Consider the following 21,572-nt stretch of genomic DNA (forward strand, 5'->3'; position numbering starts at 1 on the left):
TTGTGAAGGTGTATCACCATTCTCATCCCGTCTTGGACAAGCTCTAGAAACTTCAGTGGTGGTATACACATATACCCCTGGTAACAAGATAACCATGACAGACCAAGGTCTGTCCTCACTGGTTAGATTTGCAATATTAGTACAACCCTTAAATGTACCCATTGGCTGAGAGCCTTCCCTTTGTAAACAGAAAGAAACAGAGTTAGGGCTATGATTAATAGTATAGGAAGGAGGCATGGCATCCCAGTTGCCTACGGGAGCCATCTTGAAAGAAATCGGTGATTGAAAAGGTCTAGAGAGCCTATCGGAGGGCCTAATAGAAGCAACATTGAGTTTGCTTCTATTTGCCAAGAGAGAACATCCCAGAGGTGTTGAGACTTGCTTTTCAAATTCATTCAGATTAGTCCCATCGAAGTTCCCAGAAATACTAATCATTCCAATGACCAAAGAATAGTGCCCTGAGTGAGGCACAGCATGCAGTAGTTAAAAGAAGAGGATGCATATACCAGCCCAATCCCCTTTCCCCGTGTTGTGGCAAGTGTGAACACACCCAGCAATTTGTTCTGTTCAAAATCACATGGGTCGCATTCATGATTGTTATGAGACTGTTATGATAACCCTGCCTATGTTGGAAGTCTTGAGAAGGAAAGTGTGCAGATGTACGAAAGGTGGAGACACTAGAGATAATTTCAGTGGGTAACAAAGTCTCAAGTGGACGCACCCTTTCCATGCAAAAGCACCCAAGCACAAATATAATTATTAAACAAACAAGCACTGTGATTAAAAAAACAGTGGGTCCTCAAGGACCATGATCTCTGAACAGATTTATTTTTCAGTCACAAGATCAATGGCTTGATCCGCACGAGTGGACTTAGGAAGGGACATTGTTTCTCAGTTTGTTTAGAAGCCTCTTCGTTAGGCTCTTTTAGTTCATCCGTCGGTGGCTCCTGACCACGTGGCCTATCTTGCTTGAAGGTAACTTTGCCAGTCCCTGCCTCTTATTTATTCTTCAGCGAAAGAGTGACAAGGGAATGGCTCAACGATGATTCTAGTGAGCACAGCCGACGCTGTGCTCTATGTCTGGTGTCTCGCGGATCGTACCTCAAGACTCCAGGTACGGTGTGATCTGCGAACAGAGTGTCGTTGCTTCCTGAAGGAAGTGATGAGGCAGAAGCAAGATTGCTCAACGGTGCAGAAAGAAACACAGAGGAACTTGAGGGCAAAGCAGCATTCTCCCCAGGCCCCACAGGCTCAGGAAGGATTTCCATAGACAAAACAGGCTTGTGATGAGTATCAAAGTGAACAATTTCCTTCTCTTCCCCTTTGTCGTGGGGCAGAGGAAAAGGTATCATCTTGACGTGGGTTGCGTGGATCCAGTGTCTGTTTCCCTTCCACTCGTACAGCGGTATGCGTAGCCAAGAGGACTTGGTACAGTCCACTCCAGTGAGGTGAGGCAGGAGGCTCTTTCAAAAGATTTTACGAGCACCCAGTTGCCAGGTCGGAGACGATGACCTGGACCCTTGTATTTTACTGGGAGGGCTTCTCGAACCTGTTGATAGATTGAGTTAACTGGTCACAGTACTCAGAAAGGAGCAAATGCTCTACATCTCTTAGCTGCTTGGGTTTGGGTACATTCCAAATATTGGCTGGTCTCCCCATGATTATCTTATAGGGAGAGAGCCCTGTCCTTTACTGTGCGGTCATCCGCATGGTCAATGGAGCTATTGGTAAGGCTTCTGGCCATTTCAAATTGCTATTCGCACAGCTCTTTGCTATCTTATTCTTTAATATACCGTTACGGCACTCTGAGCGTGTCTGCCCGAATGGAACCATTTATCGATCTGCAATACCGCGCATACTTGCAGGATAATGGCAGCGATAAAATGTGGACCATTGTCCAACCAAATGACCCTCGGCAAACCAAACATAGGAAAATATTCCTTCAGCATGGTTTTTCGCCGTCGTCATTGCTGTGGCCTCTTTTTAAAGGAAAAACTTTGACCCATTTACTGAAAGCTCAAATAACAACTACTAGAAAATATTTGTAATTCTAACGCTCCATCTCAATAACATCAACGTTTATAACCTCAAAAAGCAGAGGGGGGACCAAAACTACACCTCGGTGTTGATGTACCTTTCCCAACATTATGCTGTAAGCATACCATGCAATTTTTTGAACAAAATGCTCAGCAGTTTATGAAATCTTCACATTAACCCAAACAGGTTCTAACAATTTACAACTCTTTTGGCACATTGAGTTGGACCATGAGCCATCATAACCATAGCGGTGACATAAGCATTGGGCAGCATCCATTTTTGTTTTCCAAACAACCTTCATCGTTTAAACTTGCTGAACCCTCTGCCCACTGTTTAAGTTCGTCTGGAGTGGCATCAGCCGGAATGTCTTTTATGCAACCAATTCCTACGTCTATCACACAAGTGTTAAATGACCTGTTTCGTTATATATATTTTCGAATGCAAATGGGTGGCAGTCTGCTTGGCTATTCTATCAGCAAAAGCGTTTCCTTTCCCCACATCATCTATTACTCTCTGGTGCTGCATACTTCATTATTGCTAACTGAGCAGGAAGCGCAAGTGCTGAACTATCAGCGTACCATGTTGTATCTTAGTTGCATGCGAGGTCAAGAAACCTCTCTGCCCATAATCGACCGAAATTGTGAACCACTCTAAAGGCATACTGACTGTCCGTAAATATATTCACACTAAGCCCTTCGGAAAGTTCACAAGCTCAAGTCCATGCAATACTCTCTGTGGCCTGCATGGAGTTATGCAGAATTCTTTTGGTCTCCACAATAGTGCTTAATGTAGTGATTGCATAAGCAGCAGTGGATGTATCATCCGGCAGTTTGAAGCAGGAGCCATAGCAAAACAGCTCCCCTTGTCTATCTTTTAACAGTGTATCACTTAGATCAATTCTGCCCGTAGTCTCTTGTTCTGTGCTATAGATGCAGTCATGTGACATCTTGTCACTGCAAGCAATTTCTTGGGGAAGAGGCAATAGTTCGGCCGCATTTAATGAGAAACACCTCTTAATTTAGATATGCAGTGCAAATAGAATTGGCTCGTAACTTGTAAGTCTTGCTGATGTGAGATTCTGCGTTCTGTTTAGAACGTCTACAAAGTGAGGTACCATCATCGTTAAGGCATGAGCCAGAACCATACCCTCACTTTTTGTTTTTACAGATGCAGTAGCAACAGCTCTCGAACATCTCGGCAAAGTGCATGCCCCATGGTCAAGCATGTAGGAAAAATAACTGCAATTTGCAAAATACCAATGTCTGCATCTACCACCAATAAACATGCCAGAACCTTATCCAATTCAATCGGTAAAGGCCTAGTCAAGAATTGTGAAACGGAAGTTCGTTGAGGTGAAATCGTCAAATGTATTCCATCCAGAGAATAGTAAATTACAGCATTCAATTATTTCAACAGATTCAACCCCAACAAATATTCACCAAAATGTGCCGTCAAAAGAAATGGACATGAATCGGTACTGACTGAGAAACCTGAGTAACCACCGGCGTACCAGGGAACACTACAGAAATGTTGTTCTGCCCTGACCCGCGAATGATCAACTGAATACTTCTGTACTCCTGGATCTATCAAAAATAGTTTCAAGTCCTATTTCCCAGCTTCATCTCAATGTAGGGCCCTTTCTGCTCGACGGGAATAGGTACTGGTTCCATACTCTGCTTTGGGCTGTCCTAACGGAAACAATACATCATCAAATGCAAGATCCTCAGAGAAATAGACAGTCGAAGGATTATCAAAACTGTTCCCATTATTAACACCATGCTACGGACTATCCTGTGAACATGACTGTTGATTCTGGCCAAACTTAATTTTACCAGGGCCCCCTATCCCCGGACGGCCTCTGGATCGTCTACCCATGGTACCATACGTGTTATTCGATCGCTGCTGAAGGATCGGGCATTGTGCTTGCCAATTACCTTCTTGTCTGCAATAAGCACATTGGTTCATGTGTACAGGACCCATTTGCACATTACTCTGTGGTGCAAATTGACCTCCTAAACTGTGTATTCCCACCTCTGGTTCATCTTACTATTTGCTGCAACAATACTTTTGTTTTCAATTCTCCCTTCTTCTTTTCTATCTTCTCTTCTTCAGTATTGACCCTATTCTCATAATACTGAGCCATATGCAATACTTCAGACTGTGAGGCGCTTTCAAAAGTCATAATTTGTGATTGGATATCAGGCAACAATCTACACAGATTTGTCTACAAACAGCCTTTTTCCTGACTCGTTACTTAAGTCCTGACCGCTGAAATCTGAAAACACTTATTCGAACCGATTTAAAACATTCAGTAGCACCTTCAGATTTTCCTTGGATACAAGCTGTAAGCTTGTCCCAAACTATTCTTCTCTTTGGAACCAAAGTTTTCAATTTAGTTACTATTCTGTCTGGCAGTGTCAATCTCACCTGTGGCGGTTTCTCACAAGCATTCCTTTCTCCATCTATCCATACCAAGTTAACCAATGTGTCACCCAGTCTTGCCTGATCATCTACAGTTCTAATCTGTTTCCATAAATCAGCAGGTAGGATCACAGGGAACATCAAGTCCATCACCCAGCGTGAAAACCGACGTATGCAAGATGGATTCAATTTCTTTATAAAATCCTGTTGGATTTTTCCTAATCTGGAATCTTCTGTCAAATGGTGTTCACTTCCTGCTTATAAAATGGGACATGAACAAACTGTGAGACATAATGAGCTTCAATAGTAGTGGCTGCTGTGCCTGGTCTCTTGCGGCATTAGCCGGAATTTCTACTTTAGGAACAAATGTCAGAGGAACCTCCCTCATTGGCTGTTGAGAAGTAGGCAATTCTGAACGTTCATTAAGCAACAAAGCTAAATCAAGTCACAAAGAAGCCAAAGCAGTATCGGGCAAAAATGCTCTTATAAATGACGGTTGGAGGTTGCAAGTATCTTTATTTCTGTACAGAATTCAAAGCAAAACAGATAGCTATCTGGCTCCTAACACCTTGCAGTGTGTACCAGCAGAATCAGTGAGGGGGGAAGAGTGCTGGACATCTTAATGAGAGCTGTTGTATACATTTTCCAATCATTGTCCAGCCCCTCTCCACTAATAATTTACCTGCTAGGGTTTGTGCCCAGTTCACATGACAAATATGACAATATTTGTTTTTTAACCGATTTTAACAAGTTTGCTTGTCCTTGAAGATTCAATGGTAGTAGTGGGTCTCCGGCTCATAGTAAGCCTAGTTTCAAGAGAACAAAATATATTACAACCAAAGCACACGGTTGAGTTTGCCCCACATTGTTCCGCTGTTTGAGGATGAGGCTTGTGAGTGCAGACAACACTTGGATTGCAGTTCATACGACAGTCTGCTCTCGGTCAGCCTAAATGTTGACACAACTCAAAGGTCGTTCGGCTTGGTTGTAGTTGAAAACAGTCCACCATTTTAGGACACAAAACAAGAGTTTAAAATCAAAATGGCGGATAGTTCTTAAAATGGCGGTGAAGTTGATCAGAAATCAGAGCATTTCAAATGCGTTTTTCTGCACAAAGCGAATGGGTTTAGGCCAATATTCATAACAAAATGGTATTATATTAATACAGTTTAACACTACATTGGGGGCAAGTATAATATAAGGAACCTGTATCCAATGAAGGGTGGATTGGTAAAAACCTATGAAATTCAGTGAAACTACTTTGTTAAAGGGATGTAATGGTTACAATTAAAACTGAAAACCCCCAGAAATTCACCAGTTATGGTAAGATATGCAATCATAACTCGCACCACCACCGTGCACGAGGACTAACACCCAGGACAACAAAGATGACATCATATATGAGATTAATTTTGATAAACCGTCTCTAGAAGGGGTTGCGTTTTTATCATATTGGTAACAAGATGTTAGGGGTGATCGGGATGGCTATTATGAGCTACTTAATATATTAAAAAATGTACTCCTCTACACATTACAATGGAGTGCTGTTAATGCAGGAAACTAATCGAACATACATTAAGCTATGGCTGCAGCATGCACCATGGAAGTACAATATTTTTAATATGGTAATTTTGGACAGTAAAATAATGGTACAACCTTATCAGTTTTGAGTAATGTTGAACATGGAATAACTAGCTAAGAATTCAAGACTTGGTACACACTTGTGTTGCAACTACAAATGCATATGAAGACCCACAATGAATACACACATGCAGAGAAACGGAAGGAAGAAAAACGGCACCGGAAAATGTCTATCATTAATCATCGTGTATACAAATTGTGTGTTTGAGGCCTGTTTATTGCCCCGTGTATGTGCACCAAGAGCTGAGACCAAACCCTAATGAAAGTACTTTAAGAACATATGGCAAGGTTAACGTCTAGATATATAGCACCTTTTTAAATTTTCATATTCTGACTGTCGGTGAACAAAACCACCTGGCCTGGATACGTGATGTCGGTGATGTAATCAATGACATTTGTGATGTCATCTTTTGTCCTGGTGTTGGTCTTAGCAGTGCATGGTGGTGGCATGATATGTTAGCTTAGCTTACAATGACTGGCGAATTTCGGGGATTTTTCAGTTCTACTTGTAACCATAACAACCTCTTACAGTTAAAAAAATGAAGCTTTGATTGGTGTCAAAGCCTGCCAGCTTCATATGGGGGGAGACTGCACGGTCTCCTCGCGTGTACCTAAGCTAACCTCATATGGCATTCGTGAGACGATCTTCCACCCCCAACCTACATGGCATGGCACTGTTCTGATACCCTACTACACAACCAGCAAAGCTAGGCTGCAAGCAAGTGGGGTTGCACAATTACCTGTGAGCAATGGGCGGGAGGTGATTGGTACTTATCAGTTGTCTTGTGCTCTGGGCACAACCTGTGTACCCAATCACTGTTGTGCCGTGCCATCATTTTGCATGTGCCGCTGCCATTTCATGAGCAACCATGCTGTCTTATTTGACTCTCTATTGGCATTCGGTCCCTGAAGTGACTTGCAGTCACACCTGCAGCTCAAGCAGCAATGTGCTGTTCCTCTACCTAACTCGCATGGCCATAATTCATAAAGTCTTAACCCTCCATAAGCCCTCTTTAGCTTTACCCTCCGCCCATGGTGGCCGCAGTTGGTCAGTCTACCTCATCCCAAATTGCATTCTAACCCCCACGGCCTCACTCCCAACCCCCTCATAACCTCTCTGGCCTGATCAGCTTGCAGCCTTCAACCACCAGGCATATACTGTTCACCACTCTTAATCAAGCATTCTGAAAATGTAGACTGGCTCAATGGCAAAAGGAGAAGGTATGCTAGTGTTGGGTTTCCCAATCTTAGACTTTTTGCTGATCTCTGTGCCACAGCTTAATGGCTGTTTGGTGCTACTTCTCATTGTGTCCCCATCAGCCAGGGTGCATCCTCGCCTGCTCAGGGTGGATCCATGCACTGTTTTCCTTGCTGCATCCCACCTTACCTGAGAATAAAGTACTCTAAATCACGTTAGCAGACTTCCGCGGTCTAAGGGTCCTTGTCCCCCAGAATGTCCTACCCGGTTCCCAACCAGTCTGATCGCTTATTTGGACTGACATGGAGTGTTTGTATATGCATGCATATCTCCTACTTCAATTAAATCCATTGGTGATCTAAAAACAGAAGAAGCTTGCCCTTCCTGATGACCTGTTTCTTGAGTACATGCAAGTAAAACCTACAATACTGCCCCGCCCCCATTTAGACATCCTTTCTACTTCCCTCAGCAAAAACGCGTGCAGAAATCTAATGTTGATCTCGCTCTCCTTACCAATTGTTTCCCAGTTGCTGGGCTCCCATGGCCCCCATGTTTTGAAGCAAATCGTCACCTCGATGGTTTAAACATTTCTTGGCATCCAGTAATACTAGAGAATGCTATAATGAAGAAAATAACATAGATTTGTTAAATTAAATAGATATGGGGCTGGGACAAGGAGGTAAAACGGGTGGGAATGGGGTTGGATTACACCCAAAAATTAAAAATAAACGATATTTGTTCACTGTCATTGTTTTAGCTGAAAAGCGTTCTGTTAAGTATTCTCTCTAATCACATAGAACCCATTTTGTGGAAAACGATGCAATGCCTGAGGTTTTCTGCCTGGGGCTTCAACCTCCCCACAGGATTGAGACTGCTCTCCCGACAGACTAGGGTGATAATTTGTGAGATGCTGGTGAGGGGCACTTTATTGGTGATGCTCAACATCTCTGCACCAGTTGATGCAGTGGACGTCTGTCCTACGCATCTGGTGTCTGATGCCATCAGTTGGTTTATTCGTGCTCAAATAATCCATCTCCTCATTAGATTGGGCCCTTCTTTGCACCTTTAATTAGTCTAGTCTATCATTTTTTAATATCTGCGGTCATCAGTTAATGTGCTACTTCTTATCTAGCCTACTAAACTTATGTGGGCGATAATCCGCTATATGCAGAAAATTGACCCTTTTAAAAAGTTACCTGTTGCTTTACAGAAATGGAACAGTGAATGCTCCCCAAGGGATACCAGCTAAATCGTAACACAATATTTATTTTAGGACCAAGGCATTGGTTAAAGAACTCTTCCCATACACCCCACCCGTTCCTTCAAATTATTCAAAGAAAGTAAATGTTATAATTTCAAGCCAATTTGGACCTGTCCTTTTTAAATGGAAGGTTGTTGCTGAATCACCCTTCTACAAATTGAGATTGCTTCATCTCGTTCTCACTTTCCTTCCCACCTGATTGCCACCTACAACGCTTGCAGTGGGTTCAGAATACCACATTTGATTTGTAATTGGCTTCTCAGTATATTTGACTCAGCAACTACGTTTACACCAGATTTTCACTGGCTTCCAGTCCAATGCAGGATTTTTTAAGATCTTGTGTGCTTTTAGAAGACCAGCTAGCCCCCTAAAGATCTGGACCATTGCTGGTCGGAATGTTTCTCTCCTGATCAAGATGTACAGATTAAAATCCAGAGGTGACCCTAGGTGCCCAGTGATTGCCCTACATTTGTCTAATAATTTACATCTTGGTACCCACAGAATTACTTATTTCTGGAGAGCTCTTAAAAGCTATTTGTGTTTTTGTTACACTTCCATAGCATGATTTTCCTCTTGCTCCACGTCTGCCTGTGTTCAGATGTTGGTTAGTCTGCCCAGGTTATGCATTATGAATTCAACCTGGAACTCTTTGTTCCCCACACTAGTGTCACCATAAGACCGAGGGTCCACACAAATACGACGCTCGTATAAGGTTAAGGAGATTTATTAAATGGAATGGAAGACTACTGCGCTGGCGCGACTAAACTGGTTAGTGCCGGTTTGTGTATGGTGCCGGTTTGTGTATGGTGCGTGGTGTGCGGCCGCCCTCGCCTCGCGGTCAATATTTCGTACACGGTAAGTGTCTGTTCCTGGTTGGCACGCAACGTGACCTATTTATAGCTTTCACTGCCTTTTTGAGTAACTGTGCAATGCAGTCCGTATTCAGTCCACAGCTCCCATCCACTTCTCGGACTGGAGCTCTGGTAGCAAATTGTAACACAATTTGTGCGCTGGCTAATGTAGTGCATACACCGAGTTCTAATCTACTTTCAATCTCCCTGCTAAACAGTCATTGGTTAAGCATGCGTTTGAAATTGAGGATTACTTAAATACCCAGAAACCAGACATTCTAGCATTGTCTGAAGTATGGTTATCAGACGTTTCCCAGATAGGGGTAAATAATCAATCCTGCTTGATTATAAGTTTTTAAGGACGGACAGGGTCAATTGGTGAGGAGGAGGAGGAGGTGTGGCAATTGTGGTGAAGAAAAATCCTTAATTGTCATCAGCTTTAGGTATGTCACCTGGATGAGTGTGAACTACTTATGGTAAAGATAAAAATTCACCAAAATACTACTTTTTATACTAATTATGCCCTATGAACCCTCCCAATCTGTTCCACTGTTTGAAGAACAGTTACTCGCCATTTCGAACAATATAACCAAAATGAACTCTCCTGTTATTGTCATGTGTGACTTCTTATGGGCGGAAGACCCACTTGATGTACCTGCCTCATCTCTTCTAGCATTGGAATCAATTGGGTATACTCAGCAGGTTGTTGGTCCTACACATATTGGGGGGGGGGGTGGGTCATACCCTGGACTGGCTATTGTTGCATAGTGTTCAAACGTCGGCAATTGGTATCCTGACATGTCCATGGTCCAATCACTTCATTGTCAATACCATTTGTTATGCTGCCCTGCCCGCCTCTAAAAATAGACACCAATGAAAGATCTACAATAACTTGTAGAAATTTTAAAAATGTTAAATCGTCTTCTTTTTCTGAGTCGGTATCCATGAACCTGGGCGATATGTATGCTGAAGATCCAGCCAAACCTTTCCACCATTTATCATCTGCTATTAAGATACAATAGAAGTGTTGGTGCCAGAAAAGACCAGGACATTAAAGCATAAACTATCACCAAATCTGTTTTCTGACAAGATTATAGAGGCTAGACAATTTAAGAGATATCAAGAGTGAGAATGGAGAGAGAATCTGTCTGACTACCTTAGAAGAATATAGGAAATCTGCTCAACAATATAAAATGGCCATAATTGAGTCAAAAAAGAATTCTTGTAATGCAGTGCACAATCTAGTTCTAAGGAACTATTCAAAGTACTGAAAGGCTTTGAAAATCATACCTCTACTTTCTCCCCTATTCTTAGGGATACTGCCTGGTGTCAACAAATGCAGGACGAGTTTGCTCATAAAATAACTGGACCTCGCCAAGGGATTGTAAACAACTGGAGAACCTTGACAAAAAAGCAATACCCACATTCCTCAATTTGAATTCCAAACATGCATGAAACATGATATTAAAGACATTATCATGACCTTGAAATCCACATCTTGTATTGGAGATCACCCTCCACAAGAAGTTTTAAAGAATTCCTTGGACGTGCTCTTGCCATGGATCACGAAATTCATTAAATCCTTCCATATCTGTTATGGTCCCTGCTGCCCTAAAGGAGGCTTGGTAACTACACTATTGAAAAGGCTCCTCTTGACCCCCTCTGTTTAAAAACTACAGACCTATCACCAACGTTCCCCATCTTTGAAAAATGTTAGCATGGCGTACCTTCAGTTGCAGACGTCTATAGAGAACCATAACATCCTTAACTCCAATCAGTCAGGTTTCAGAGCACAACATGGCACTGAAACCGCTATTTGGATCTCAAATCGAACATCATTGAGAAACATCCAGTGCTGTTATTAGACCTTTCAGCAGCGTTTGGCATCATAGATCATAGTCTCCTCCACCAGAGACTAATGTCCATTGCCAACTGTTCTGATAATGCAGCAAAGTGGATTATGCCCTTTTTTTAGGTCAGATCTTTAAGAGTTGCAGTCAAACTTCCAAGCCAACCCCCTACTTAATATATGCAGCGTATCACAGGACTCTTGTTTATCTCCCTTGCTTTTTAATAACTATATCAGACCTTTTTTGGATCTGCTGGAGGGCCTTAGAGTTCAATTTGCTAATTATGCAGCTGATGCCGCAGATCCTCTTTGAACTGTCAGGTAATTACCAGGAGGATGTTGACGCTGTGAATATTTACGCCATAATACAAACCTGGATGGCAACTAACTCACTGGAGTGGAATGATTCTAAAACCGAGCTACTAATTTTGGCATCTGGGCCTAAATTGTCTACCCAGCAGTATGAATCCTTTGCTATAGCAGGTAACATCATTCCCAACGGCAAAGCAGTAAAAACCTGAGAGTAATGCTGGATGCAATCTTTAGATGAAAAATCGGGTCTCTCAAATCCACTCATCTTGCGGATATATTACCAAACTTCTACATCAGATTAGACCTTACCTCAGCATCACTAATCGAGCCCTGCTGGCCTCCTCACTGATTAATTCATGTTTGCATTATTGTAATAGCTTGCTGATGGGAACCCCACAAGGGAATTTGAAGCAGTTACAAACTGTTCAAAATGGGGCTGTTCGGGCACTTTGTGCTCTGACTAGATGGGACAACATCACTGCAGCTTGGAGGAAACTCCTTTGGCTTCCGGTGAAGCAGTGAATTAAACATAAGACTGTCTCTTGCATATCAATGCCAAAAAGGACAGGGCCTTGTCAATCTTATTAACAGGGTCATGAAGAAAGCATCTAGTAGATCTTTGCGCTCTTCTGACACCCTCCTGCTTAATAAGCCAAGATCTACCCTGAAAAACTTTGATTGCAGTTTTCATTTTAACGCACCTCGCGATTGGAATACCTTGCCTTTAGATATAACTCTCCTTCACTCGATGATTGGCGTGCGCAACATAGTGTAAATGTAGCGTGGAAGGTGATGGGGATTGGGCAGAAAGGGTCTTCTCAGCCTTGGAGCTTTGGACAGTTACCGGGCCGAGTGCAATGATTCAAGGTGGTGGGAACATCCCCCGAAGATGCCGCATGTTCCCAATAATGCACAATCGGCTTAGCTTTGAGACAGAACATTCAGCTTTGAACCTGTGTAACATGTGTATCCTCTTGTCTTTGGTTCGATGGTAATGGCCACCTCAGTCTGACTCGATGAATAGGCTCTGTCTTGTAGGTCCAGATCATGTGTTTAAAGACCACAAAATTAATTTCTCCAACTTGCAATTATGGGGATATTCAGCTTGTGTTCCCTGCAGGTATCGTATCTCTTTATGTTAACTTAAAACTCTGTGTCCTTGGTTAGCTGTGCAAGGTGTCCGCGCTGGAAGCCGGGTCTGCATGCTTTAGCAGAATTAGCTTTTCCCATTTACTCCAATGCGCCTATGATTTCCATCTTTATTCGCATGGCCGCCCATGTTGGTCATGGTTAAGCAGCAGCAAGCAGTTCATATTTAGTCTTATTAGTAAAAGGGTATACATGTGTCAGTCCTCTATGCGATTTGTAACCATATTCTTGATGCCTATCGGCAATAAAGCTAAATATCTGCATAATTTTGTGCAGGGATGTCTCTGTGCTTCATGTCTAACATATATGTCATGTCAGTCGCGACCTCATCTGCGTTCTTTGCGGTTGCAGTCAGTCAACTTGTTTAATTGACAGCTGTATCTCTTCAATACTGCAATCCTGGTATGGTCTGAACAGTTGTCTGAGTAACGCTTCTCGCATCTGCGATACATCAGTGATGATGGATGAAGGGCCTAGAAGCGATGTGCATCTCTTGTTTCTGTCTCCGGGCTGAGAGTGGGATGGGTGTAACAAAGGCCATGTTTGAGTCCCCCCTCTTTAATTCCCCCCACTGGTTGACTAGTCGACTGCAATGGAGTGACAAAATCTCTATTCATGTGCGGTCATAGTATTCATACTTGCACCACTCTTCCTATATGTCCCTGGTACCTCACATGCTCGTTTAAGCTCCAGGTCACGTAGCAGCAATCCCCATCGGGTTTAAAACACACTCCTCTTCCCCAATAATTGCGTGAATCTGGGGGAAAAGATAATCTTGTACACGGGGAGAACAAACGACACTGCTTCAGGTGTGATCACAATACCCCGAGCGTCTGTTCTTCATCAGCTTTTGTCTCTATGCCCAGTAGTATTTTCATCCCTATCGTCTTTTCAGTTGTCTTCTTGCACTGCACTATAGCTACTCTGATAATGTAGAAGAAAAGATGTAGGTCTGCAAATCTTTGTCTTCTATGAGTTCTCACTGCCTCCATTTCCGCATGCAGGTCAGATAATTGTATATGCCTCCTGTTATGTCCCATTCTCTCAATCATGGTGTGAAAACAGAGAAAATATCGAGGCTGAGTACCCCAAAAGGAAATACACCGAACACAGGTTACAAAGGAACATACAAAGATTTTTAATTTATACTGAACAGTTCCAAAGCACAAAACAATCAGATAGCTATCGGCCCTCAGTCCAGCATGGTTCGGTGTGCTCAGCGAGTGGGACTGTACATTAGAATAAGTCGCACTTTTATACCCTTTGCGATCATGATGTCCAACCCTACTGCGGGTTAATATTCCTCTAATACAATTCTGATCTAGGGTTCATGCCGAGTTCACACCTCTATATGCTTAGGGTTTGCCTTTAATGCATTCGCCAACAAGTCTACACGGTAACAGTGTATTTTAGGATTCCTCATAGTCTTCTCAAACATGAATACAATGTAGTTAACAAGTGTTCTCAGTTCAGTATTTGGATACATTGTTCTTAACATATGCTCGCGGATTAGTTTCATTGGCACGAGTAATCCTTTACACACAGGTGAACGAAGGACAAGGTCTCAGTTCACGACCCCAACTAGTGGCCTGCAGGCAAGTTACATGTTAGTTGTACGCAGAGGGCAAGACGGCCATGTTGTATTTCGGAATGACATTGTCCACCATTTTAACTCGCAGGGTGACTTTACAGAGAGAACCTAAAATGGCGGATTGACCTAAAATGGCGGTTTACATTGATTCTAAGTTCAGGACCTTGCAACAAGGATTTCTTCCCAAGTGGCTTACAAGCAGCCTGGTGTAGGGCAATATACATATATTCATTGCAATAGGAGGCACAATATAATTTCCGGTTTGACAAACCCTCCTTTTGGCCTATGCCAAGTGCTAAACTACTTCTGATCTCCTTGCAAACAACTCCATGCATCATCGTCCATGCACCTTGAATCGCTGTCAGAAATATATATTGCCATCAGATCATTCGCTAAAATTTCTTTCAACACATATTCCTTGGAGGTTTTATCTGTGGCATACACTTTGTCCAATTGTACTTATCGCCTGTGTGCAACATCCCCCTAGCATTGAACATATACTAGGTAAACACTGGATACAACAACAAAAGAACAGAATTCCCAAAATGATCAGTAAGACCGAAAGTACCTTCCAACCCCAAGATCGCAAGAAGTCCCAGAACAAGCGCTAAGTTCCCAGTTTCCCTCGGGAACATGCACTTCTGAACTAAGGACATGCAGATTCTGTATTGCTTTGAAGATAGTTGGGGAGGAATCTGGCACGAAAACGCAGCAAGCGGACCCCACTTATTTACACACGCAACCACGTTCAGCCAAAATGACATCTAATGCCATCCGGTTCTGGAGCGCTACTAGTCTTATGGCTTTCTGTTCTAATGTCATATTATAGAGTATGTCTGTGGTCCGGTTGTTCTCTCCAGTACTCTCGCTAGTCTTCTGATATCTTAGACATTCGCTATCTGTCCCCAAAATGGCACGAATGATTTTTGCCACATCTCACAAAACCTGTGCTGGAGTGTCACCATTCTCGTCCTGCCGTGGACGAGCCTTTGAAACCTCTACTGTACTAGCTATGAACACCCCGGGCAACAGGATCCCTAAATAACAGGTTCCCTGCCAATCCCTGGGTAACCATGGAAATGCTACATTACCGCAAACAAGGTAGACAGGTTCGCCTACTTCCCCCAGTCAAATTTGCAACGTTGGCACAACCTTTAAAATCTCCCATTGACTGAGTACCATTCCTCTGTATGCAGAAAGAAACTGAATCGGGGCTATGGTTAACAGTGTAAGAAGGCGGCATAGCATCCTTCTTGCCTAATGGAGCCATCGTGAAGGAAATCAAAGATTGAAAGGGACAAGACAGTCTATCAGAAGGCCTAATAGAAGCAACGTTGAGCTTACTCCTATTTGCGAAAAGCGAGCATCCCAGGGAAGTCGGAACACGTTTCTCAAACTTATTCAAATTAGTGCCATCAAAGTTCCCCGAGATACTATCGTTCCAACGGCCAAAGAACGGTGCTCTAAAAGAAGCATAACAAGCAGTTATCAAAGGTAAAGGGTGACTATACCAACCTAGCCCCTTATCCCCGTGTTGCGGTAAATGCTAACAGACCCAACAGTTGGACCTATTTAAAATGGCGTGCGTAGCACAGAGTATTGTTATGATACCTTTGTCTATGCTGGGAGTCCCCAGGGGACAGAGTATGCAAATGTACGAAGGGAGTAGAAACAGTGGGTACGTTTTCAGTTGGTAAAAAGGACTCTAAAGGATGAGTTTCTTTGAGGTACCATAGGCCTAAGAGGGTGACTATTATAAAACCAAATCTTATTATAAAAACACAGCAATACGTTTTCGGGGCCCAAGTGTCTTGTCCATTATCCCGGCTGGTCATACGATCATTTACAAGTCCCATACGAGCGGTGGCAGGCATTGTAGTCTTCAAACTGAAACCCCCAATGTTCGTCGCTGGCGACCTCCCGGCCGCGCGACGACTTAGTCCTTCCACAACCCTAGCCAACAGAATCCCCTTTTCTCAAACATTATTTGGGCAAAAAGTAAGCCCTCAATGATTCTTTTCCTTCTCCGAGTGCACAGCCGAACCATGCCGTAAGTCTATCGGATGCACAGCAAAACTGTGCCGCAAGTCTATTTCCTTGGACGCAGATTGTACCTTGCTTTTCCTGGTACTGATTGATCCGGAAACAATATGTCATCACTTCCCGTTGGAAGCAACGTATCAAGAGCAAGTGAAGATGCAGTATTCGAAACGACAGTTTCCGGAAGTGAAACTCTTGGAGAGTGTGGAGACAGAATGACGGGTTTCCTAAACCTCATGGGCTTAGAGATTCTCTGATGCACTCCCAGCGTTTCTTCTGTATCCTGTGGCACTGGGTGAGGAAGTTTCTTGAGGTGCGACGCATGGATCCAATGTTTTCTGCCTGACATGCACCGCCGTTTGTGTGACCAGCAGGACCTGGAATGGGCCACGCCAACGAGATGCAAGGCAGGAAGAACGCTCAAATGCCTTGGTAAGCACCCAGTCCCCAAGCCGAATGCTGTGGCACGGGCCCTCGTATTGCACAGGTAAAGCCTCTTGCACCTGTTGATGAATCAAATGCAGGTTTTTAGTCAACTGGCTGCAATAATCTGAAAGAAGTACATTTTCAAAATTTTTCAAGGATCTACATTTAGGAGGATTCCAGATATTGCCAGGTCGCCCCATTACCACCTCAAATGGGGAGTGCCCAGTCTTAGTTTGAGGGGTTGTACGCATGGCTAGTAACGCAATCGGTAAGGCGTCCGGCCATTTTAGTTTGGTGCCGGCAGATGTCTTAGCGAGCTTGTTCTTGATGATACCATTGTGTCTTTCTACTAGTCCGGCGCTCTGAGCGTGTCTGGCCGAATGGAACCGTTTGTCGATCTGTAATGCCGCACATATCTGCAGAATTACAGCAGCGACAAAATGTGGACCATTGTCCGACCAGATGACTCTTGGTAGCCCGAACCGAGGAAAATATTCCTTTAACATGGTTTTTCGCAGTAGTCATGGCTGTAGCATCTTTGACAGGGAAAGCCTCGACCCATTTACTAAAAGCACAGATGACAACTAACACATACTTCATATTGTTACAATGTTCCATCTCAATAAAATCTAAGTGAATGACTTCGAAGGGGACAGAAGGTGGCCCAAAACTTCCCCTTGGAGTTGATGTCCCCTTTCCAACATTGTGTTATAGGCAAATCATGCAGTCCTGAACGTAGCGTTGGGCAATTTTCGAAATGTTGTCATTTGCCCAAACTTTCTCTAACATTTTCGTAACCTTCTGGGCACATATAAGTGTATATATGTGTAGGGCCATGGGCCATAACGACCATCACATAAGCGTCGGGGAGTAGCCATTTCCCTTCAACTATGTCCACCCAACACCCATCATCGAGTTTCCCCAAGCCTTCAGCCCACCTCTTGGATTCTTCTAATGTGGCAACGGCTTGGATATCGCGTACAGACCCAACACCTTCATCCATTGCATAGGCATTTACAGTCTCCCTTGAAACATACATCTCCGTAAAGAGATCGGTGGCAGTTTGTCTAGCTATCTGATCAGCTAAAGCATTCCCTTTTCCTATATCATCTATAATCTTTCGATGTGCTGCACATTTCACAACAGCTAACTGAGTAGGGAGCGCCAGCGCTGAGAGAAGTTGTACTATTAGGCAGCCATCTTTGTGCCATGCGTTACCAACCCTCTTTCTGACCAAAGTTGTGAACCTCCCCAAAGGCATACTGACTATCAGTATATATGTTTATTGTAAGCCCTTCGGAAAGTTCACAAGCTCGGGTCAATGCTATAATCCCTAAGGCCTGTGTGGAGTTATGCGTGATTCTTAGTTTCCACGGCCGTGCTCAATGTGGTGATTGCATAAGCAGCTGCGGATGTACCACACAGAAGTTTGAAGCAGGAGCCATCACAAAACGGCTCTCCTTGTGGATTGTTCAATGGAGTGTCTTTTAGATCAATTCTACCCTTCGTCTCTTGTTCGGTAGTATACAGACAGTCATGTGACTCCTCATCGCCGCAAGCAGTACCTTGCGGGAAAGGTAAAGAGTTCAGCCGGATTAAGAACACAACATCTCTTAATTTGGATATGAGGAGCAAACGAGATCAATTCATATCACGTCAACCGTGCCTTAAGTGAGGTGTTGCGTTTGGGTTCTGTTCAGTAGAACATCTACAGAGTGAGGCACCATCAGGGTTAGATCATCGCCTAGGACCATTCCCTCACTCTGTTTTACAGACGCAGCAGCAGCGAAAGCTCGCAAACATCTTGGCAAAGCGCATGCTACAGGATCAAGGGCGGAAGAAAAGTAACCGCACGGCCTATTCTTCCTTCCATGTTCCTGCATTAATACAGCCAAAGCACATCCATCACATTCATGCACAAACAACACAAAGGCCTTTTCACAGTTTGGTGTGCCCAAAACCGGTGCCGAGCACAATGCAGCCTTGAGCAGATCAAATGATTGCTGGTGTTTCGTGTTCCACTGCAATGGCGAAGAAATGCCCTTCTTTGTCAAAGCCAACATCGGTTTAATCCCTAGTGAGAAGTTTGGGATCCACAACCTACAGTAAGAAGCCATACCTATCAATGCTCTAACTTCCTTCTGTGCATTTGGGACAGACATGCCAGAAATTAATTTTATCCTTTTAGGTGTCAATCTTCTTCCCTCCTTTGACAGGAGATGGCCTAAATGGGCAACCTCCTGACAACAGTATTGAAACTTTTTAAGCAAAGCTTTGTGACCATGTTTAGCTAGATGAATAAGCAACAACACAGTGCCCTCCTTACAAGCACTCTCGGAGTCTGCAGCTAACAGCAAGTCATCAACATACTGAACCATTGTACAAGTAGAGGGCAATTCAAGAGTATCAAGCTGTTCTTTCAAAGCTCTACTGTAGATACTAGGACTCTGTGTAACCTTGAGGTGCACGAGTAAATGTAAACGAGCGTCCCCCTAAGGTGAACGCGAACAAGTATCTACTGTCCTTGTGTATAGGAATACTAAAGGCATTCTTCAGATCCACAACACTAAAGTAAGTAGCTGGAATCGTGGTTAATATTGTCGTCACATCAGGCACAATTGGAAATTGCGGAGCAACGACTTTATTAATGGCACGCAAATCAATTATGGAATGGAATTGCATTATCGCCTTCTTTGTACACGGGTAAAATCGGACTATTGCACAACTACCTGAAATTTCCTCAATCACCGGTGATGCACAAAATCGTAAACCATGCATTTCAAAGCTTGCTCGCCCTCAACTGAAATCTTATACTTTGGAATGCGTGCCAGCTTAATTCCATGTTTCAAGCCTATTTTAACACGCTCAATCTGTAAAACACTGACATCATTGTCGTCAATTGCCCATAAGCACTCTGGTACATCAATGAATTCTGGCGGCAAAGGTCTGGTTAGGAATTGAGAGACAGAGTTGCTGTGGTGAAATCGTCAAAAGCACTCCGTCAGAAGAACAATGAATTACCGCATTTAAATCCTTCAACGGTTTCAACCCCAGCAAATTCTTTCCACAATTCAAAGTCAACAGAAAAGGACAGTGGTCCGTAAAGAGACCCAAAGAAATGGGTACCGGCGAAGAAACTGGACAAACAACTGGTGTGCCTGAAAACCCTACAGAAACATTGGTTTGCCCTGACAGTGGAATGTTTGGAACCCGAGAATGATCAATGGAACACTTCTGTGCTCCAGTATCTATCAAGAACAGATGTTTCCTGTTTCCCACCACCATTTTAACATAGAGACCTTTCTGATTGATGGGAATAGGTGTAGGTTCCAAACCCTGCTTCGGGCAATCTTAACGAAACCGAATGTCATCAAAAGGAAGCTCTTCAGATTTTCAGCAGAAGGATGATGAAATATGTTTCTAGTATCCACACTCGGAGTCTGATTATCCTGCGAAAAAGGTTGCTGAGGATCCTGTGCAAACTGACCTCTACCAGGGCCCCCTACACCCGGGCGACCTCTGGATCGTCTACCCATATTTCCGAATGTGTTATTCGACCTCTGTCGAAGGACGGGGCATTGTGCATGCCAATGATCCTCTTATCGACAATAGGCACACTGGTTAATTTTCACAGGACCCAGGGGCACATGCCCTTGTGGAACATACTGACCTCTAATCTGCGAACTACCCCCTGTGGGGTCTCTAACACTTTGCTGTAATAATACTTTAGTCTTCAAATCACCTTTTCGCTTCTCAACTATCTTTTTCATTATTGACCCGATTCGCATAGTACTGAGCCATGTGCAGTACTTCTGATTGGGACTTCGCCTGCCAAGCACTCTCAGAAGACATAATCTGTGTCTGGATGTCAGGCAGCAATCCACGCACAAATAGTGTTTTCCCAGACTCTGTGCATAAATTGTGTCCGCTGAAATCCGAGAATACCTGTTCGAAGCGATTTAAAGAACTTTGTAGCACTCTGACTTCCCTTGGATACAGGCCGTAAGCTTGTCCCATATAATTCTCTTTTCGGGAATTATGGTTTTCAATTTTGCAATGATTCTATAAGGCAAAGTTAGTATCACCTGGGGCGGTCTCTCACCAGCTGGCCTTTCTTCGAGTCTAGTTATGTTAGCCCATGTATCTCCCAACCCTGGTACATCGTCTATAGTCCTAACTTGTGTCCACAAATCGACGGGCAGGAGTATAGGAAATACCAAATCAATGTCACCCAGGGTGAATACTGAGGACTGCAAGACTGACTCTATTTCGTTATAGAATCCTGTCAGATTTTTCCTAATGTCAGGAATAGATTGTTTAATAGTGTTCACTTCCTGTCTTGAGAACGGGACGTGAACAAACTGTGATGCATAATGTGCAAGAATGTTTACAGCAACTATACCCACTGCAGCATTGGCCGCAATCTCAACCTTCGGGACAAATGACGGAGGAACCTGTCTCATAGGCAACTCGGATGCTTACTAAGCAACAGAGCTAAATCGAGTGCTAAAGCAGTCAAAGAAGTGTCAAGTGAAAAAGCTCTTATAAACACTCCATTCTATGGGACAACTAATCTTTCTCTTCACACAATCATCCTGTCGGTACTCTATCATTACCTGTATCACTTTCCTCTGCAGTTCCGGCTTATACTGACTGTATGTGTCATATACCTCAACTAGAGTTATCGACATATCTGAGATCCATTTAAGCGTGTCTTTCGTACAAATTCGTACTTCCTCAGATATCGATTTTCGACAAGGAAGGAACCGTTTCTGTACATACATACTTTCCCCCTC

General features: G+C 43.4%; 1 protein-coding gene across 4 annotated transcripts in view; it reads left to right on the top strand.

Moving 5' to 3' along the window:
• The window catches only part of SARDH (sarcosine dehydrogenase), a 1,294,294-nt gene that overhangs the window by 22,610 nt on the left and 1,250,112 nt on the right, over positions 1-21,572 (top strand). The window lies entirely within an intron of this gene.

The sequence above is a fragment of the Ambystoma mexicanum genome, chromosome 8 (assembly GCF_040938575.1).
Source record: "Ambystoma mexicanum isolate Mex_15411 chromosome 8, UKY_AmexF1_1, whole genome shotgun sequence".
Classification (NCBI taxonomy): domain Eukaryota; kingdom Metazoa; phylum Chordata; class Amphibia; order Caudata; family Ambystomatidae; genus Ambystoma; species Ambystoma mexicanum.